This window comes from Trichosurus vulpecula, chromosome 1 (genome assembly GCF_011100635.1).
Source record: "Trichosurus vulpecula isolate mTriVul1 chromosome 1, mTriVul1.pri, whole genome shotgun sequence".
In the NCBI taxonomy this organism is placed as follows: Eukaryota; Metazoa; Chordata; class Mammalia; order Diprotodontia; family Phalangeridae; genus Trichosurus; species Trichosurus vulpecula.
Window position 1 is genome coordinate 153,576,612 of NC_050573.1, and position 20,781 is coordinate 153,597,392.

Genomic DNA, 20,781 nt, shown 5'->3' on the forward strand with positions numbered 1-20,781 from the left:
ACACCACAATCCTATTTTGCCTCCTGCGGCTGGCTTTGTTGATAACTTTCTTAGTAGCTGGTGCTTTTCCTTTGCTATGGCAACTCTTCTAAACTTTGTGATTCAGGATTGCCATTTGCCAAAGAGAAAACCTCTGTCCTCTGCTACTTCTCCCATTAGTCTCATCTCTCTTTCTCCATGCTCTCTATCATTCTCTGGCCAAGCTTCCACTTTGTCCACTGGAACCCTCACTCTATTGTTAATCTAGACTTTAATAATCCATCAACAAACATTTACTGAGTCTACCAAGGGCCAGGCACTGGGGATATTTCCTAAATAGTATCCTTTTACATTATTTCCCTCAGCTGGTACCCAAAGGAATCTGGTTCTATACCCGAGTTCTTATTATCCTATGCAGCGCTGGCTACTTCCTTTTATGCCTCCCAATAAACAGGGCCATACTATGTAATCCCTTCTGCTACTGTCCACAATCCTCCCACCATTACGCCACCTAGTGCCTCTGTATAGCAGTCTGAAGCTGGCAAAATACTTTCCTCATATTATTCTTGGGAGGTAAATAATGCAAATACCATTATTCATATTTTATAGAAGAGATGGATCATCATCTATTTCCCACCAAGAAAATACTACTGCTCCTCTTAGGTGATGTAGTATATAGAGCACTGGGCCTAGAGTCAGAAGACTAGAGTTCAAATTTGGCCTCCAACAATGACTTGCTGTGTGACCCTAGGTAAGTCACTTAACCTTTTCACTGAGACTCCAAACACAAAATTTCCAAAATGTAACTCATCATCTCCATTCCTTAAGTCTGCCCCTCCCTCTAAAGTTCCCTTTTTCTGTTGATGGCATCTCTATCCTCCAAATCACCTACTATGCAGTTATTCTCAATTCTTGCCTTTTCTCACCTGCTATATCAAATTAATTTCAAGTTCTATTGATTTATTTTCATGATATCTATGACCTCTTCACTCATACAAGCTTCTTCAGGCCCTCATTACTTTCCCCCAGATTAAGGTAACAGTTTCCTAAATATTCTTCATATTGTTCAGCTTTTCTTTTTTCCAATATACATTTGACATAGATAGGCCCATTAAACTCTTTCTTAATATCACTATGCCAGCTCCTGCCTCCATGCATTTGTACAGGCCATTCTACCATCCCTGAAATGTACTTCTGACTTTTTTCTACCTTTCAGAATGCTTATTGTCCTTTGAGGTTCAATTCAGGAGCCACATTCTTCATGTAGTATTCCTTCCCTGGTCCCACAGTTCTCTACCTCCTCAGGGTATTTCCAGAGTACTTTGTCAGGATCTCTCTTTTTATTTCATATTTTGCTTATTTGTTCTCTTGTCACATTTCATCTCCTTTACCTTCTCCTATTCCTTAGTAAAGTCAACTCTTCGAAGGCTGGCACTGTGTACTTTTTATATCTGTATCCCTTAAAGCCTCCTGCCACAGTGCTTTAAATATAGTAGTTACTTAACATAAGTTAGTTGATTTGCAATGAGGCGGTCCATACAGGGATCAAGCTAATCATCTTGACATTTAACTAAGTTTGCTTATCAGACAATGCCTTAAGAATCTACATAGGCTAAATTTGCTATTTTGATCTTATTCCCAATGTTGTAGTAATAAATTATACTGAAGATACAATTGGGCAAAATTACCTTTTCAGTGCCATTTGAATTGCCAGTTGAACAAATCATTAACAATACTCTCAATTTTACAACTGTAAAAAACCAACCATTGACAAACTTTATTTCTATAAACTCATCAATTACCTGTAAAGAGGTTGAAGCATTGACACATTAAGGGCTTGCCTATCTTCAGGGTAGGTGCTGTGATACACTAACCATCCATGAATGCAGGAAGCACAGAAAGCATGTTCACAAGGAGCTTGTACAGGGTCTTCCAAAACATCTTGGCAGATGCAGCACAACAGTCCTTCACTGACATATCCAACAAAACGCTCAACATCATAACCCATTTTTCCTATTATGTTTCAACCTATTAAGATAAAAACAACTCAAGTAGTAGGAAATGAATACCACTGGCAACAATGTACACTGATAGCATTCATAAATAAAAGTTTTGAACATAAATATTTAACATTAGTAAAGTATTTCTGAATGTCAAGTCGTCATTATGCCATTTTTTCCCTCAAAGTTTTGAGAAGTAGCATAATGTTACAGACATGACGTTAGAACGAACCATGGTTAAGTCCCAGTTCGGACATTTAACAATACATATGACCTTAATTAAACCATTTTTATATGTCTGAACTCCATTTTCCTCACCTGTAGAATGGGGATAATGTCAATATTGTGCTAGAAATGCTAGCTATAGCAATAAAATAAACAAAAAAAGAAATTAAAGGAATAGGCAATGAGGAAACAAAACTATCATTCTTTGCAGATTATACGATGGCATACTTACAGGATCTTAGAAAATCAACTAAAAAACTAGTTGGAAAAAATTAACAGCTTTGGCAAAGTTGTAGAATATAAAATAAACCTGAATAAGTCACCAGCATTTCTGTATATGACCAACAAAATCCAGCAAGAAGAGATAGAAAAAGAAAATTCCATTTGAAATAACTGCAGACAATATAAAATACTTGGGAGTCTAGCTGCCAAGATAAACCTAGGAACTATATGAATACAATTACAAAACACTTTTCACACAAAGACAGATCTAAAGAACTGGAGAAATTCTAATTGCTCATGGGTAGACCAGGCCAATATAATAAAATGACAATTCTGCTTATATTAATTTATTCAGTTTCATACCTAAAAATTATTTTATAGAGTTAGAAAAAATAATAAAATTTCATTCAGAAGAACAAAAGGTCAAGAATATCAAAAGAATTAAAAAAAAATGTAATGGAAGGCAGCCTAGGTCAGAGCACCAGATCTCAAACTATATTACAAAGTGGTAATCACCAAAACAATCTGGTACTGGCTAAGAAATAAAGCAGATCAGTGGAATAGATTAGGTACACAATATATAATAGCAAATCACTATACTAATCTAGTGTTTGATAAACCCAAAACTCTGGGGCAAGGACTCACTATTTGACAAAAACTGCTAGGAAAAGTGGAAAGCAGTTTGGTAGAAACTAGTTATAGACTAACATCTCATATCATATGTTAAGATAAGGTCAAAATGGGTACATGATTGAAACAAAGGGTGATATTATAAGCAAATTAGGGAAGCATGGAAAATTTTACTCATCACATCTGTAGATAAGGGAAGAATTTATGACCAAAGAGACAGAGAGGATCATGGGAATTAAAATGGGGTAAAATTTTTATTACATTAAATTAAAAAGTGTTTGCAGAAACAAAACCAATGCAGCCAAGATAAGAAGGAAAGCAGGAAACTGGGGAAATTTATTTAATAGCAAGGGAGTTATTTTTCAAATATAAGGAACAGAGCTAAATTTACAAAAATAGCTATTCCCCAATTGATAAATGGTCAAAGGATATGAACAGGCAGTTTTCAGGAGAAGAAAGTAAGGCTAGCTATGGTTATATGAAAAAAATACTCTGAATCACTGATTAGAGAATTGCAAATTAAAATAACTCTGAGATACCACCTCACACCTGTCAGATTGGCTAGCATGACAGAAAAAGAAAAATGACAAATGTTGGAGGGGATACGGAAAAACTGGGACGCTAATGCACTGTTGGTGAAGTTGTGGACTGGTCCAACCGTTCTGGAGAACAATTTAGAACTATGTCCAAAGGACTATCAAACTGTGCATACCCTTTGACCTAGCAATACCACTGCTAGGTTCCTATTCCAAAGAGATCAAAGAAAAGGGAAAAGGATCTATATGTGCAAGAATATTAATAGAAGCTTTTTTTGGTGACTAAAAAATGGAAATTGAGGGGATGCTCATCAATTGGGGAATGGCTGAACAAGTTGTGGCATGTGATGGATCGCCACATAAGAAATGACAAGGGGTATGGTTTCAGAAAAACCTGGGAATGGGAATTGATTCAGAGTGAAGTAAGCAGAATCAGGAGAATACTGCACACAGTAACAGTAATACAGGCATACTTTGTTATATTGTGCTTTGCAGATACTGCATTTTTTACAAAATGAAGGTCTGTAGCAACCCTATGTTGAGTGAGTCTACTGGTACCATTCTTCCAACAGCATGTGTACACATCATATCTGTGTCACATTTGAGTAATTCTTGCAATATTTCAAACTTTTTCATTCTTATTATATCTGTTATAGTGATCTTTGATCAGTGATCTTGATGTTACTATTATAATTGTTTTAGGGCACCATGAATTGTGCCCATATAAGATGGCAAACTTAATCGATAAATGTATGTGTTCTGACTGTCCACCAACTGACTATTCTCTAGTCTCTCTCCCTCTCCTTGGGCCTCCCTATTCCTTGAGACACAATAATATTGAAATTAGGCCAATTAATAACCCTACAATGGCCTTTAAATGTTCAAGTGAAAGCAAGAGTCAATGGATGTGGCAAGCTTCATCGTTGTCTCATTTTAAGCAATTGCCACAGCCTTCACAACCTGCAGCAACCACCATCCCAATCAGTCAGCAGACTTCAACACTGAGGCAAGACCTTCCACCAGCAAAAAGATTCACTGAAGCCTCAGATTACAGTTAACATTTTTTTTAAGCAATAAAGTATTTTTAAATTAGGGTAATACTTTTTTTTTTGACATAATGCTATCACACACTTAATAGACTAAAATATATTATAAACATATATATGTGTATGTGTATATATATCTTTATTAACTTTACTGTGATGATCTGGAACTGAATCCACAGTATCTCTGAAGTATGCCTGTATCAGAATGATGATCAACAATGTGTGAGACAGAGACCCTTACCCAAATTAAAATCAGAGGCCTCTCAAGGTAGAAAGCAGAACGGAATTTTATTACAATCTCACTAGAAAGGGCAACTCACAGAAAATGCTCTCAGTGTCGGACTGCGCTAATTACAGAAAGAACAAACCTTTTGTTGACCCTGACCACAGCTCCCCCTTCCCAAACCCCCTTCCTCTTGGCTCAAACTCATGAGCTTTTGAGGGTACAATCTAAATGAGGAATTCTTCCCCCCCACCCCACGACATTTAAAAAGGACAGAGTGATATGGAAAGAGTATAGAGTAACATTGAAAGAGTAAGGCAGGTATGGTTATCAGTATTCTGCAACATCTGCACAATTCTAATCTCCCCCTTTTTCAGGCCACTGGCCTTGGGATTTCTGCCTGGGACATTTTGTGGTTAAACTTGTTCTTACAGTAAATTTGGGCATAGTGTCAAAGTGGGGCCAGATACGGGGTATTACAACATCTGAAAAGTTCCATATGTCTAGGTCCCCCTGAGAGGTCTTTACTGTATCCCACTAAATCCTTCCTCTTATTTTTATCCATTGAAGACCTCTCACAGCATTTTTCATAGAATTCTTCCACTATCTCATCATCCTCTACCTCTAAATCATCCGTTCCAACTTTGCTCTCTTGCTCTACTGGGGTCCACCCCTGTTTCTTTAAAATCATAATAATATAATGCCACTGATTGCTAAAAAGAGAAACCCCAGAATTTGTTTCCACCAGCTTCCTCTGAACCAGGACCACCAGGAGGTGCCGAATGGCGAGGATGAGGACTGAACCGGGACATGGGCCAGTTTCCTCATATTCTTGGTAATTTCTTTTACCACCTTCCCATTATTATCAATTTTTACACAACATGGAGATAAATTTAGTTTCTCATGGACACTGCCTTCCTCAGCTAGCAGATAGTCTAGGACTGGACTATGTTGGAGGACTACTTCTCTCATCTGAGTAGCTTGATCTGCCAGTAGATCTAGGGAGTTTGCTGTGTGGTTGGTAATGATTTCCATTCCTGCCTGGAGTCTAATTAGTCTGTTGAGGTTATAGATTGGGGTCCTATAACCCCAACTCCCATCTTAAGCCCAAGTGGCTGGCCCATAGGTTTGGATGATTCTTTCTGAAGGCCATTTATTCCCCCACCCATTGGCATCTCCTGTGCTGACAACAGAGGTATCTAGGGACCTCTTTAGTCGGTCTTGATTGAGGGTGTCATACAATCTCACCCCAAGGTGACCTCCTTCTGTTCCTGAAAGGAAAAAGAATTTTGGGCGGACCAGTCCAATATAACACACTCTGGTCCAGTCAAGTGGGAGGTGAGTGTGAGCAGTAGAGCCACAAATCCAGTAATGTCCTTTCAAGGCTGGCTGTTTGTCCCAATATATATGTTGGAACAATTTCCCACTATTGGGTAATAACTCATATCATGGGGTCCTAGGGGTCCACCTTCATTCTCCCTTCGATACTGACATTTCCATAGGACTACATCTCCCTCCTATCTACAACCTGTTGTACAGGAATCTCTTGTCTGGTTCGTCCTACTCCAATAATATCGGAGGTAGCTCCCCCTTACACCAGTTTCATTGATCCATCCCCAATCTACGTGGGGAATCTCTAGAATCCCCTCTGCCCCTTCACACCGGGTCATTTCTTCCCAAAGTCTCATCTTTTCAGGATCTTTCAAGAGAATTATCGGTCTTTTGTGCCCTTTTTATTCCATTCTAGTGAAACCTTAGTGCAGTTGCATAGTTCTTTCCCTATGACTCCTGTGTAGGTCCATTCGTAATGACTTCCCCCTAGTATAGTTCTCCCTCCTGTTTGATTTAGGCAATATATTCCCTTCCTTTCTTCAGCAAGGTCCCAGGAATGTTCCTCCCAGTCTTCCCAAAAACCTGTTTCATTATTGACCATGGATTTATTACTAAAGAGCCATTCTGGTTTCGGGGGAACAGGGATCCAAGGCCGCTGGGATAGCCTTTGGGGCCTGCCACGGATCCAGCAGTTAGTTAGATTAAAGCTCTGAGCTACAATCTCCATTAATTGTTCAAACCTATTTCTTTCTACCAGCCAGGGTATAGCGGTGAGCTGTGTAGGAGTTACAGAACAAACCAGAAGTAGCATTAGGGGAATCCCCATGGCATTACACTTTGACTACAAGTAAGCGATTATGTAAAGGGGTGGAAGCACAGGTAAAGATCCCAAGCACCAATATTAATAAAGAGTAGAAAGGGGGTTAACACACTTAGAAGGATAAGAATCCTGACCGATAAGGGCAGGGGTTAAGGGTTCATGTGCCCAGCTGGTAGGTGGCTTTCGCTGGAGGTGTAGTTTCAATTCCCCTGAATCTGCGGGTCAACTGTCCACTCAGCAGGAGGGGCTACCTGTCCTTTTACGTGTGTGTGGTGTGTCCAGCTACATTCTTTGGTTCGAACCGCTGCGTCCGACGTTAACAGGATCTGGAACGGTCCTTCCCAGGATGGTGTGAGTTTCTCCTCCCTCCAAGTCCGGATCAGCACCCAGTCTCTGGGTTGAAATCTGTGAACTGGGAACCTCAAAGGTGGTGTCTGGGCGATCAGTTCTTTTTGCTGCAACACATTTTTTTTTTTTTTTTTTTTTAATTTATTTTTAGTTTACCACACACGGTTCTACATAGTTTTGAGTTCCAGTTTTTCTCCCCTCCCTCCCCCCTCCCTCCCCAAGACGGCATGAAGTCTCATATAACTGTCATGTATAACTTCGCATTGAATTAATTTATGCTCTAGTCAAGTCGTGGAGAAGAATTTTGAACAATGGAATGAATCATGAGAAAGAAGAAACAGAACCCAAAAAAAAAAAAAACAAAAAAAAAAACCCAAAACCAAAAACAAAAGAGAAGCAGAAAAGGCGAGCATGTAGTAGTGTGCCTCAGTCTGTATTCAAACTTCGCAGTTCTTTCTCTGAATGAAGATAGCATTCTCCATCGTGAGTCCCCTGGAGTTGTCCTTGCCCCTTTAGGTTGCTGAGAGAAGCGCAGTATGTCAGGGTTGGTCCTCACGGAATCCACATATCTGTGGCTGTGCACAACGTTCTCCTGGCTCTGCTCCGCTCACTCAGCATTATGTCGTGTAGGTTTTTCCAGGTTGTTATGAAGTCTGCATCATCCCCATTTCTTATGGCACAATAGTATTCCATCACCTTCATATACCACAGCTTGTTCAGCCATTCCCCAATTGATGGGCATCCCTTTGCTTTCCAATTCTTGGCTACCACAAAGAGAGCTGCTATAAATATTCTTGTACATATTGGACCTTTTCCCGCTTGCGTGATTTCTTTGGGATACAACCCTAGAAGTGGTATTACTGGGTCAAAGGGTATGAACATTTCTATAGCCCTTTGGGCATAGTTCCACACCGCCCTCCAAAATGGCTGGATCAGCTCGCAACTCCACCAGCAATGTGCTGCAACACATTTAAATGCCTCACCAGAGAATGTACATAATTCCTTAGAAATCTATCCTTACAGTTGAGGATAGGATCCCAGCTCCCTTCGTTACTGCTTCCCCCAGGATATGGATGCCCAAAAAGGAGCTCGGGGTTTAGTTCTGATTCTAAGGAGTGCTAAAGGTAAGCTCTTGGTCCATGGTAATTGGGTCTCTAAAGTCAGTTTAGTGAGCTGTCTCTTAATTTCTTGATTCATTCTCTCCACTTTGCCAGAGGAAGGAGGATGTCAGGGCGTATGAAACTCCCAGGTAATATCCAAGGCTTGTACTAAGGATCGGAAGACCTTGGAAGTAAAATGCGTTCCTTGGTCCAAGTTCATTCGCTCCACTAGCCCAGAATTTGTTCTATAAGAACTTTGCCAACAGCTGGAGCCGTTGCTCAGGTCAGGGGAAATGCCTCTACCCATGAGGTTAAATGGTTGACTATGACCAGCAAGTACCTGAGGTGGCCGACTGGGGGCAGCTCAGTGAAGTCAATTTGGATGCTTTGGAAAGGTCTGATCCCTGGGGGTCTCCCTTCTGCAGGAGACTGGAGTTGAGCTGACTTATTTGTCCTTCGACATACAAGGCAGCCCTCTACCAATTGTCTCACTAGAGTATAAAGACCAGGAGATACAAACCGGGTTAAGACTGCATCACACAGATTCTGTATGTTCCAATGGCTACCCTGAAGGAGATGTCACAACACTTGTCTCATACTTGCCTTATTTAGGACCTCTTGACCATCAGGGAGGAACCAATTCCCCTTACCTTCTTTCTGGGCCCCTAATTCCTGGGCCTTTTGTTCTTCTTCCTTGGAAAAGGAGGGAGGTAGTAGACTCAGAGGGAAGGAAGGAATTAAGACCAACATCAGGTTGTTATGCTCAGGTTCCTCATCCCCAGCCCTCCTTGACTCTTGATCTGCCAATCGATTCCCTTTAGCATTCCAAAGAATGGTCAAATTGATGTCCATTGACATGGATGACAGCAATTGTCTCTGGTAATAACAGATTCTCTAATATTCGCATTAGTAGAGTGATATGGACCAATCCTTTGCCCTTACTATTTACCATTCCCCTTTCTTCCCAAATCTTTCCAAACACATGTACCACTCCCCAGGCATACTTAGAATCCATGAAGATGTTTCTACTTTTCCCATCTAACAGTTTCAAGGTTTGATTTAAGGCATACAATTCACAAGTTCGGGTTGACCAGCCTTTTGGCAACCTCCCTGCTTCCTCTGGAGCAAGCCGATTCCCATCAACAATAGCACACACATTCTTCCTTTTTCCCTCTACTACCCGAGAGGACCCATCTATGAAAAGATTTCTAGCTCCCAGTAGCGGTGATAGCTGGAGATCCTCTCGAACCTAACCTTTGTTTGAAAATCCAATGTCTCCAAACAACAGTGTTCAAGTTCTGTTTCCCCAGATCCCATGGTAGTAAGAAAAGAGGCTGGATTCAGACTTGAATCTTGGGCCAATACTAAATCATCCTTTTCTAATAAAATAAGCCTCATATTTCAGGATCCAGGAGTCTGTTAGCCACCTTCCTGCCTTCTGGTTCAGGATAGATCGAACCTGATGAGGTACTCTAACTATTAGGCTTCCCCCAAAGGTGAGTTTTCTACTTTCTTCTACTAGATGGCTGTTGCAGCTACAGCTTGTATGCATGTGGGCCATACTCGGGCTACTGGGTCTAAAACTTTAGAAAGAAAGGCCACAGGTCTTTTCTGCCCTCCTCTTATCTGTGCCAAAACTCCTAAGGCTACTCCTTTTTCTGTATTGACATATAGATGGAAAGGTTTTTTCTAGAGAGGGTAAAGCTAAGGCCAGTGGAGATACCAGGGCTTCCTTTAGCTGACAGAAACTCCGCAGGCCATCTGTGTCCATTGAACAGAATTAGGTTCTTCTTCCAATAAATGTTGACACAGGGGTTTTGTCAGTACTGTATATGAGTCTATCCAAGTCCTACAGTATCTCTTTTTTGGTTCTTGGAGGTTCAGTCTGGGGGATTCTGGCCACCTGTTCAAAGTCTAGCCTCTTGCTTCCCTCACTAAAGAGATGCCCCAGGTATTTAACTTCTCTTTCAACAAACTGTAACTTCCCCTTTGAGACCTGAAGTCTCTTTTTCCCCAAGTAATTTAGTAATTCAATAGACGCTCAGCAAACCTCCTCTTTTAGTGCCAAATAGCATAATAAATTCTGACTTATCTTAAACCTGTCACACATTTCACTTAAATCTGAGGGAAAAGATTCCCACTTTCTTTTTTATCTCTCTTCACATTCCAAATTTGGCCAGAATTGGAATGAAGAGAGATAGAAAGAGAATTGTTTTTTTCCAACAACTTTCCCAAAAGTTTCCAAACCTTTTACTCTAACAACAAAATATATTTTTTCTCTCTCTCTCTCTCTCCCACCCTCTGATGCTATTGCAGTTGGCAGGGGGCAGGGAGGGAGAAAGAAAGAGCTGCATTCCAAGAAGAGTCAGATAACACACTCTCTTCACAGAAACAGAACAGATACAGACAGAAAACGACAGCACGAATCCAAAAGCTCAGAGAAGATTGTTAAAAATCTACTGCACAAATTAGACATTGCTGGCATTTTTCTTTTCTCTTGTCTTTCCCTTTCTACTTTGGCAGTTCGTCCCAATCTTTAAGTCTACTCCCGAGAGAACTATCTTCTGGAACATTACGAAAATTTTTCGTGCTACCTACTTTAGATTGTTCTTTCCCCATGGTTCACGAGATCTTGTTCTTTTATCAGAACTCACTCGGTCTTACAGAGAAGATGAAGCCTTACAGACTCCAACCGCTTAGATCTTCCCCTCCTCTCTCCCTTATAGTCACCCAGGGGCTCAACAATCTTGCCCTCTATAGGACTTATGGGTCTTGCTTACTTGGGTTATGCTCACAACTTATGTGACCGGGATTCAATTTTCTCTGACGGCCTTCCCTAGCACATCTGGAGCTCTGCTTACTTTCCTTTCCATTTTCTCCGAGCACCTCTCTTCGGGTCTGTTCCTTAAGAGTGAAAGGAGATCCCGCCAAGCATTCCAGGGACTGCTAGCAAATGGCCAGGTAGCACCTGTCCTCAGATCGATTGAGGGACCCTTCCTCAAATAAGGGGGATCCTGGATGAGCCCCCAAAGCTGTGTGGGACAGAGACCCTTACCCAAATTAAAATCAGAGGCCTCTCAAGGTAGAAAGCAGAAAGGAATTTTATTACAATCTCGCAAGAAAGGGAAACTCACACAGAGAATGCTCTCAGTGTCAGACTGTGCTAATTACAGAAAGAACACACCTTTTATAGACCCTGACCACAGCTTCCCCTTCCCAAACCCCCTTCCTCTTGGCTCAAACTCATGAGCTTTTGAGGGTACAATCTAAATGCGGAATTCCCCCCCTCTCCCTGTGACAATGAAAAAGTACAGAGTGATATGGAAAGAGTACAGAGTAACATTGAAAGAGTACAGGCAGGTGTGGTTATCAGTATTCTGCAGCATCTGCACAATTCTAATCTCCCCCTTTTTCAGGCCACTGGCCTTGGGGTTCCTACCTGGAACATTTTGTGGTTAAACTTGTTCTTACAGTAAAGTTGGGCGTAGTGTCAAAGTGGGGCCAGATACGGGGTATTACAACATCTGACAAGTTCCATATGTCTAGGTCCCCCTAAGGGGGTCTTCGTTGTATCCCGCTCAACAATGAAAACTTAGCTGCTTTGATCAACACAATAATCCAAGACAATTCTGAAGGACTCATGATGAAAAATGCTGTCCACCTCCAGAGGGAGAAATGATGATGTCTGAGTGGAGACTAAAGCATGTAATTTTTTTACTTTCTTTTTCTTTCTTTCGCAACATGGCTAATACGGAAATGTTTTGCATGATTTCACATGTATAAACTGATATATAGCTTGTCTTCTCAATGGGGGGGGAAGGAGAGATTATGGAACTCAAAATTAAAAGAATGCTAAAAATATATGATAAATGTATTTTTTTAAAGAATGGGGATGTTAACAGTGCTTATACTACAATAGGTTCTTATCAAGAATTATGTGAACTAAAAAAAAAAAGAATTATGTGAACTTCAAAAAGCTATAAAAATAAACTGTAATTATTATTGAGGCCCATGAAATTTGACTGCTTTCTAAATTAAACTTTTTGTAATCTGTCTTCTGACCTCAACATTAAACAGAAAATGCTCTCTCCAGTTCACATCAATCTCTTCACTGCTACATAATGGCCTTTTCAGTACTTATCCTTCTTGACCTGACAAGTTCATCACTATTTCCGGGTACTTTCTCTGAAGGTTTTCATGATGCTACTCTCTTTTGATTATTCTTTTATCTGATTGCTCCTTCTCAGACTCCTTTGTCATGATGTTTTCAGTGTTCTCTTAGGTTCTGTCATGGGCCCTCTTCTCTTTGCCCTCTAAATTGACTTACTTGGTTACTTCATTAGCTCCAATGCGTTAAATTATCATCTCAACTCAGTTGATTGCTACATTTAATAAACAGTCAATAACTCCTGAGCTCCAGACTTACATCAGCAATTGCCTCTTAGACATCTAGAACTGTGTGTTCTCTAGAGATCTCAGTCAACACATTCAAAACAGAACTTTCTTCTAAAACCCTCCTCTTCCTATATTTTTCATTATTGTGAAGGGTACTACATTTCTCCAGTCACTGAGGCTCACAATCTTGGTGTCATATTCAACTCTTCACTTTTACTTACCCCACATATATAATCTATCGTAAAGATTTGACATCTTTTATAGGTTCCCTTTCCCCCTACTCATACAGCTAGCACCCTTGCAAGAGTGTTCTAACTATATTTCCTTTGGAATCAAATATAAGTTGCTGTGTTTAGATTTTAAATCCCTTCACAAGCTAGCCCTAAACTACCTTTCCAAACTTCTACATTATTCCCTTTTTTGCGCTCTATGATTTAGCCAAACTGACCTTGTTGTGCCTCATTCAACACAGTTCACCTCCTTTCTTTGTAGTTTTGCACTGGCTGTCCCTCATGCCTGCTTTTCTTCACCACTATTTCTTTAAAACACTTATTACTTTGAAAAATTTTCAAGTAACACCTTTACTACAAAGCTTTGCCTACTCCCCCAGCTGCCGGCGTCTTCCTCCCAAAGTATTTATATCTCCTTATTTGCAAATATGCTGTCTCCCTTGTTAGAACACATGCTCCTTAGGGTAGGGACTGTTTAACTGGTCTTTGCATCCCTAATGCCTGACATATAGTAGGTGCTTAATAAATGCTTAATGACTGATTGATACCAGTACTATGCTGGTGTTTTATGGCTGTAATCCATGGAAAACCAGAGTCTCTATAAACTAAAATGTATTATAAAGAGGGCCTGGAGAGGAGTGTAGTGGGATTTGTTGTTTTACAAATGGGAACTATGAAGAACAACTAGGGAAAAGGGTATCTTCAGAGAAATGCGTAACTGAAAAAGAGGATGGATTTGTAACTTGGTTAAGAATAAAAAAATAACCAATGGAAAGCTGTCATTGTGTTGTCTACTAGTATCCTTTTGATATCTAGAAAAATCAAGTAAGGTTCCCAGAAATATCTGACCTTCTGTTTTGAACTTATGGGAGAACACGGACAAGAGTTCCACAGGATGGGCAGTATGGACAAGTTACCAACTGTATCAAAGAAGAGGATCACAGATCCATTTGAGTACGAGAATACTCTCAACATCTAAGTTTCCTCATCTGTAAAGTGCAGGTGTTGGATCAGATGACCTTTAATCTGATCCTATGAAATAATCACTTAATAAGCTGCTGGGTTTATCCTTATCTCATGTATGACCAACACCTTAAAAGTACCTGAGGTGTGCTTACCACAGAATGGTGCACTTGAAAGAGGCTTCAGTTCTTTTGTCTCCCTCTGTATAAAGTTATAAAACCCTTAAAGGCTTTCTGGGGCAGCTAGGTGGTGCAGTGAGTAGAGCACTGGCCCTGGAGTCAGGAGGACCTGAGTTCAAATCCAGCCTCAGATACTTGACACACTTACTAGCTATGTGACCTTGGGCAAGTCACTTAACCCCAATTGCCCTGCCTCCTCCCCACCCCCAAATATTTTTGGCTCTCTAGATTCAGTCTGTAAACTTAACCTTTTTATTTCATTGGTCCCTTTGGCAGTCTGGTGAACCCTATAGACTATTTCTCAGAATATTTTTAAATATATAAAATACACAGGATTGTGAAGGAAAGTGCATTAAACTGAAAACTGTAATGGGGAGTGCTTTTTTCTAAAAAAATAAAATAAAAAAGAAAGAAAGAAAAGAAGCCTGAACATGTTTGTAAAATGCACAAAGAGCCAGTGTATGTGGCACCCTTTCTAGGCTATCCTCCCAACTTACATTCAAAACTAGGAATCCCCTGGAAGGTTTACCAGTCATGGTAAACTCTGGCTCCGTGCTCATAAAAGTATAGCTCGCAAGCCCCCAAAATGCATATACTTTCAATAGTTAGACAGAAGACACAAGTAGCCCAAAGTAAAGACATTTATTGAAATAGTAAGAACAGTAGTTACAAAACCTTTCCCTCATAAAACTGGAGCACATTCTCAATGAGAGGTGGGAAGTGTGGCTATCTATCTAACTATCTATCTATGCTCACAAGTAGAGAAGCATACATGTAGAGAACAGGTGACCAAGACAGCTCAGACTTTCAGCTCTGTAGGAGCACACTATCTTTTCTCTTTTCAGGGTATCCTCATGCATTACTCCCGAGCACACTGTCTCTACTGGGCAGGTCCCTGGAAGGGCTGTCTGGGTGTGCCACTCTATAGCTGGTCTATCTGAAGACACTGTCTGCTGGGCACAACATCTCTTATCGGCATGACTGATCCTTCAGCCAGTTAATGGCTAGCTGCTGTATAATTCTATTAAGTTAATCCTAAAGAAGTGTAAATATTTATTTTCACTGAGAGGGTGAGTCCTTTGCAGGGCATGAGCAAGCTACTGCCAGTAGATCTCAGTATGTCTTTGAAGTCTTAACAAAGACAATCATGTCATCCTCTGACTTTGGAACAAAGATGTGGTGAAACTTTGGGAGAGATAAGATTTGCAATAGCAACTGTGTGCAGTGTGATGGGGAGTTCATTTGAGATAAATGAAGGGACTGGTGAAGTCCCAAATGAAATTAGATTGTGAAATTTGATTATTCAGTTTAACAAATATTTATTGGGTGTTACTGTGTGAAACACACTGTGTAAAAACCTACTGCAGGTGGAGCAAAACCACTAGGTTTTTGAGTCAGAAAAACTGGGCTTAATTTCCTGTCTCTGCTGCTTATTGACAGTGTGAGTATTGGTGGGATACTTTATCTTTCTGCATTTCAAATCCTCTATTTATAAATGGTTCTTATCTCACGGGATTGTGAAGGTTGAGTGATGTAAATCACCTTGTAAACCTTGAAGCTCTATATTACTGTCAATCAATACACCTATTATTGTTTCTGTAATTACTATTGTATTGATATCTATGTGTTTGGGTCTAGGAAAACTGTCGGTTACCAAGGTGAATATAAGAACTGGCCTTGAGATAATGGGTGAACCCTGTGGTATAGATAGTTATGGTATGTAACATAGTGGGATTGGAGTAGGGGAGAATCTTCGTTTAAATTCAGACTGACACAAGAGGTGCGAACATATGCAAGTCATTTAATCTTTCTGAGATTCAATCTTCTCATATGTAAAGAGCGCACATCCCATAAAAGAGAATAATACCTGCAGCAGCTACCTCACAGTGTTATTATGAGGTTCAAATGACATAATATATAGAAAGTGCCCTTCAAACTTTAAAGTGCTCTATATGTCACTGATTTTTTAAGATATGGCAAGGGGTTCAACATCTAAGAATGCTTAAGGATAAGATCCTAATGTTTCAAGCATAGCAACAACCACTAACACCCAAATGGAGATTAACTACCTGAATCCTTTGAGATACCTTGCAGTCTGAGTATAGTAGCTCCTTTCTTTTCTGTCAGGTCTCAAAGTATATCTTTACATACATGTATAAGCACAGTTACAGTGTTCCCAGGTTCAACCTCCACAACTGAGGACCTTAAAGAGAGAATGCTTTTTCTTTAGCAGATGCCACAGAGTAATACATCTGCATAGGGTACTCCCTTTCCAGCTGAGGCACTATCATATTGGGTCCAGATGCTGAGTTATTAATTTGTTGGGTAATATCATATTCCCTTTCAGTTTAAGTTAGAATGGGTGGGCTGAGAAGCTGAAGAACTGTCTTGTCCACTGGTCTCTGACTTCTCAGCAGTCAGATGTGCCCACTCCAGTGAAGCAATCTATCACTTCTTTCTGTTAGCTGAATACAGTGAATGGATAAGGAAGAGGTAGGGAGACAGCAAATGATTCAGCCTGTGCCCCTGTCCTTTTCAAATCAAAAAGAGAACTAAAATCTGTTAATATTCACATTTGAAATCCCCACTTATTATGAAGAATGATTGAATAGGAGGACCTAACCTTCCTGATAGGGGATCAGGATCCCTAAGAACAAGGGATGCTTATATGGAAGAAAAGACAGGCCATTTTACAAACACAGAGTGACTACAATTACAGCCTTGTTCTTTTCTCTAGGAGAAGCTTTCCAGACCTTCTAAGAACCAAAAGCCAGGCTGAAAAAAACTAACAGTCTGGCTGAACAAGCTGATGATATAACAAACTGTTCTGACTCCCATTATGGAAACCTAAGTTGAGCTTTTCTTGTATGGTAGAACAATATCCCATTGGTCCAGATAAATGCCACAAAACCCTGTTTCTTTGCTATGTAACCAAAACCCTGCCTGGCTCTAGAGCTAAATGCCATTTCCTGAGGAAGCTCAAGCTACTTCCAGGGAACAGCTTTTTTAGCATGCTAATTAATCTTTTCTCTTCACCTTGTTCCTTAGTTTGTTTGACCAACAGTCAGGTAGGTGAGATTCTCCCTGGGCTCTCCAAGATGCCAGGCTGAAAAATTACGCAGTACTTGCAGAGACAAAGAATGGAAAGGCACTGAGTCAGCTGGGCAGGGCTGGAGTAGTCCTGGCCTAAAAGTCAAGGTCATCACCATCCTGGGGAGAAGTCAGTGACTCTCCTGGAAGTAGAGGGAGTCATCTCATCCTCTGTTAGATATAGTAAGAAGTAACACAAGATCTAGCAGCTTCTACATTAAGAGATCGAAGGGCTTGGAATATGATATTCCAGAGGTCAAAGGAGCTAGGATTAAAACCAGGAATCACCTACCCAGCAAAACTGAGTATCATGCTCCAAGGCAAAATATGGATTTTCAACAAAATAGAGGACTTTCAAGCTTTCTCAATGAAAAGACCAGAGCTGAATAGAAAATATAACTTTCAAATACAAGAACCAAGAGAAGCATGAAAAGGTAAACAAGAAAGAGAATTCATACGGGGCTTACTACAGTTGAACTGTTTTGTTTACATCCCTGCATGGAAGGATGATATGTGTAATTCATGACACCTTTCTCAGTATTAGGGTAGTTGAAAGGAATATACATATATATATAGACAGAGGGCATAGGGTGAGTTGAATATGAAGGGATGATATCTAAAAAAATAAAATTAAATTAAGGGGTGAGAGGAATATATTGAGAGAGGGAGAAAGGGAGAGATGGAATGGGGTAAATTATCTCACATAAAAATGTCAAGAAAAAGCAGTTCTGCTGGAAGGGAAGAGGGGGCAGTGAGGGGGAATGAGTGAATCTTGCTCTCACTGGATTTGACTTGAGGAGGGAATAACATACACACTCAATTGGGTATCTTACTCCACAGGAAACTAAGGGGAAGAGGATAAAAAAGGGGGGATGATAGAAGGGAGGGCAGATAGGGGGAGGAGATAATCAAAAGCAAATGCTTTTGAAAAGGGACAGGGTCAAGGTAGAAAATTGAATAAAGGGAGAGGATAGGATGGAAGGAAATATAGTTAGCCTTTCACAACATGAGTATGGTGGAAATGTTTTACATAATGATACATGTGTGACCTATGTTGAATTGTTTGCCTTCTTAGGGAGGGTGGGTGGGAAGGGAATAGGGGAGAGAATTTGGAACTCAAAGTTCTAAAAACAAATCTCAAAAAGAAAAAGTTATTTTTACATGCAGCTGGGAAACAAGATATATAGGGAATGGGGCATAGAAATCTATCCTGCTCTACAAGAAAGTAAGGGGAAAGGGGATGGGAGGGGGTGGAGTGGGGTGACAGAAGGGAGGGCTGACTGGGGAGTGAGGCAATCAGAATAAATGCCATCTTGAAATGGGGGGGAGGGTAGAAATGGGGAGAAAATTTGTAACTCAAAATCTTGTGGAAATTGGTATTGAAAACTAAAATATTAAATAAAAATGATAAAATTAAAAAAAGAAATATTAAGAAGGCATTTAAAAATTGTCCTAAAGACTACTTTAAAAAAAAAAGGGAAATGTGGAAAAGGTATAGAATAAAAGTTAAAGTCTTGGAAAATGGATTTAGGGTGGTAACCAGACTTTGAAAGGGGAATAATCATAACTACCATTTGTCTAGAGTAGAGCTGTCCAAAATGTGGGCAGCATGCACCAGTGCGATTTGTGTGGTCTGCATACAAGCACAGAAATTTATGTAAATGCTTTAGTAAAAGAAGCCTAGCTACTGTAGAGCTCTCACTAAAATGGCAAATCAAAATATATTGTCTATTGTTTCAATAAAAACCCAAGGTTAGACAGCCCTGATCTAGTTTTAAGGTTTACAAAATGCTTTACATATGTTATCTCATTTGATCCAAACATAACCCTGTGAGGCTGGTGCTGTTACTATTATCATTTTACCCACAAGAAAACTGAGTCTGGGAGAGGTTAAGTGATTCACCCAGGTTATGCTGCTGGTTAAGTATCTGCGGGGAGAGATTTGAACTGATGTCTCCCTGACTACAATCCAGGTCTCTATCTACTCTATATAAACTAAGGCCCTTCAGTCTGATCAGGATTGTCTTTCCTCTTGCCTTGTGGGATTGGGGTAATAATCAGACTAAGAGAAGGAAGAAATCTCATTACTTTAGCTAAAAAAAGTATCTTTTGCGTTCACTTTTGATTAGCCAGAGAAGAGAATCCTTAAAGGGAGTGGTTAAGGATAGTAAGGAGTGATTTTAGGAAAAATGATTCTTGAAGGATATACCAAAAAATTAAGTGGCTATTGTTCTGTTTTAGGAAGCAAAATGTTAACTGAACTTCTTAACTGTGTTTTTTATTTCTTACCATGCTGTAAAATTGCCTTGCTAAGTAACAAACCTTGAAAATGGCTTGAAAGAAGGAATTTTAAGTGTCATGGAATAACTGTCCATGTTTGGACTTCTCTTTAAGCAGAAAAACTTGTTAAAATAATGTAAATTAATAAAAATTATTTCTAGCGGGCTTGTGCCTAAAATGCAAAGTGCACAATTTTCTCCTCCACTTCCAACTATAGGAGAATGATTAAGGTGATTCTAGAATACCTTAATGGCAGTAAATAAAATTCTCTCAAATATTCCCCAGGATGGAGGGGTTCCCACTTGGGAAATGAACTAGTCAACTAACATGGTATTTAGATAGCAGATTTGAAAGTTTCTGCCTTATGTCTAATTCACTAGGTGTTTGATATCCTGGATTATGGACAATTATGATCAGAAAAACATTTTCTGATTTGGTATACAAGTTGGAGAAAGATGATATCAAAGATTAAGAATGCTAATAATCCAACTAGGAAACAAGTTTTGTTGCAGAATTCAGCTATTTTGGGAAAAAATTCCTGGCTACCTGATACTCTCTCCTGACTACCTTGTCTAGGCCAAACTGCTTCCAGGAAGCAGAGTGGGCCATATAAAGGCAGATAAGATCTTACCAGAAAAAGCAAACACAAAGTAACTAGTTTGAGTATATTTTTCAGGAACAGAATAGGACAAGATTAGGACTACCCAATTTGCAGAGACAAAAGGCTAGCAGATGGGGACGGGGGGGAAAGAGGGGGAAGGAAAATGAAGTAACTAGGTAGCAAGACCCTACTAGCTAGTGTTAACAAGATTCCTTAAAAATGGGGCCCATAGGAAAATTAGGATACCAATGTATGAGAGATGGGTAAAAGTTAGGTTTCCACAGAAGAGTTAATTGAGTAAAGTTAGGGAAAGTAAGTTTCCACAAGAGAGTTAATTAAGCTTGAACAGAGGAGTAAAGATTAACCAGGATGACAGCCCTCAGCCAATGGGAATAGTTTGTGGTTTTGCAGAAACCTCAGTTTCAGGATATAGGTAAAACTGGTCTAAACTGGCCAGATAACAGTCAGGGTTGAAGGTTTGTTGTGTCACCAAGAATCTGAGCAATTTATTGGGGGCAAGATGGACACTTTTATACAGAAAGATGGTGTAAGATCTGAATGGGAGTAAGGAGTGGCAAACAG

At 40.0% G+C, this 20,781-nt stretch overlaps 1 pseudogene; it reads right to left on the reverse strand.

Annotated features, from left to right (window-relative positions):
* Positions 1 to 20,781, reverse strand: part of LOC118834971 — a 51,472-nt pseudogene that overhangs the window by 22,011 nt on the left and 8,680 nt on the right.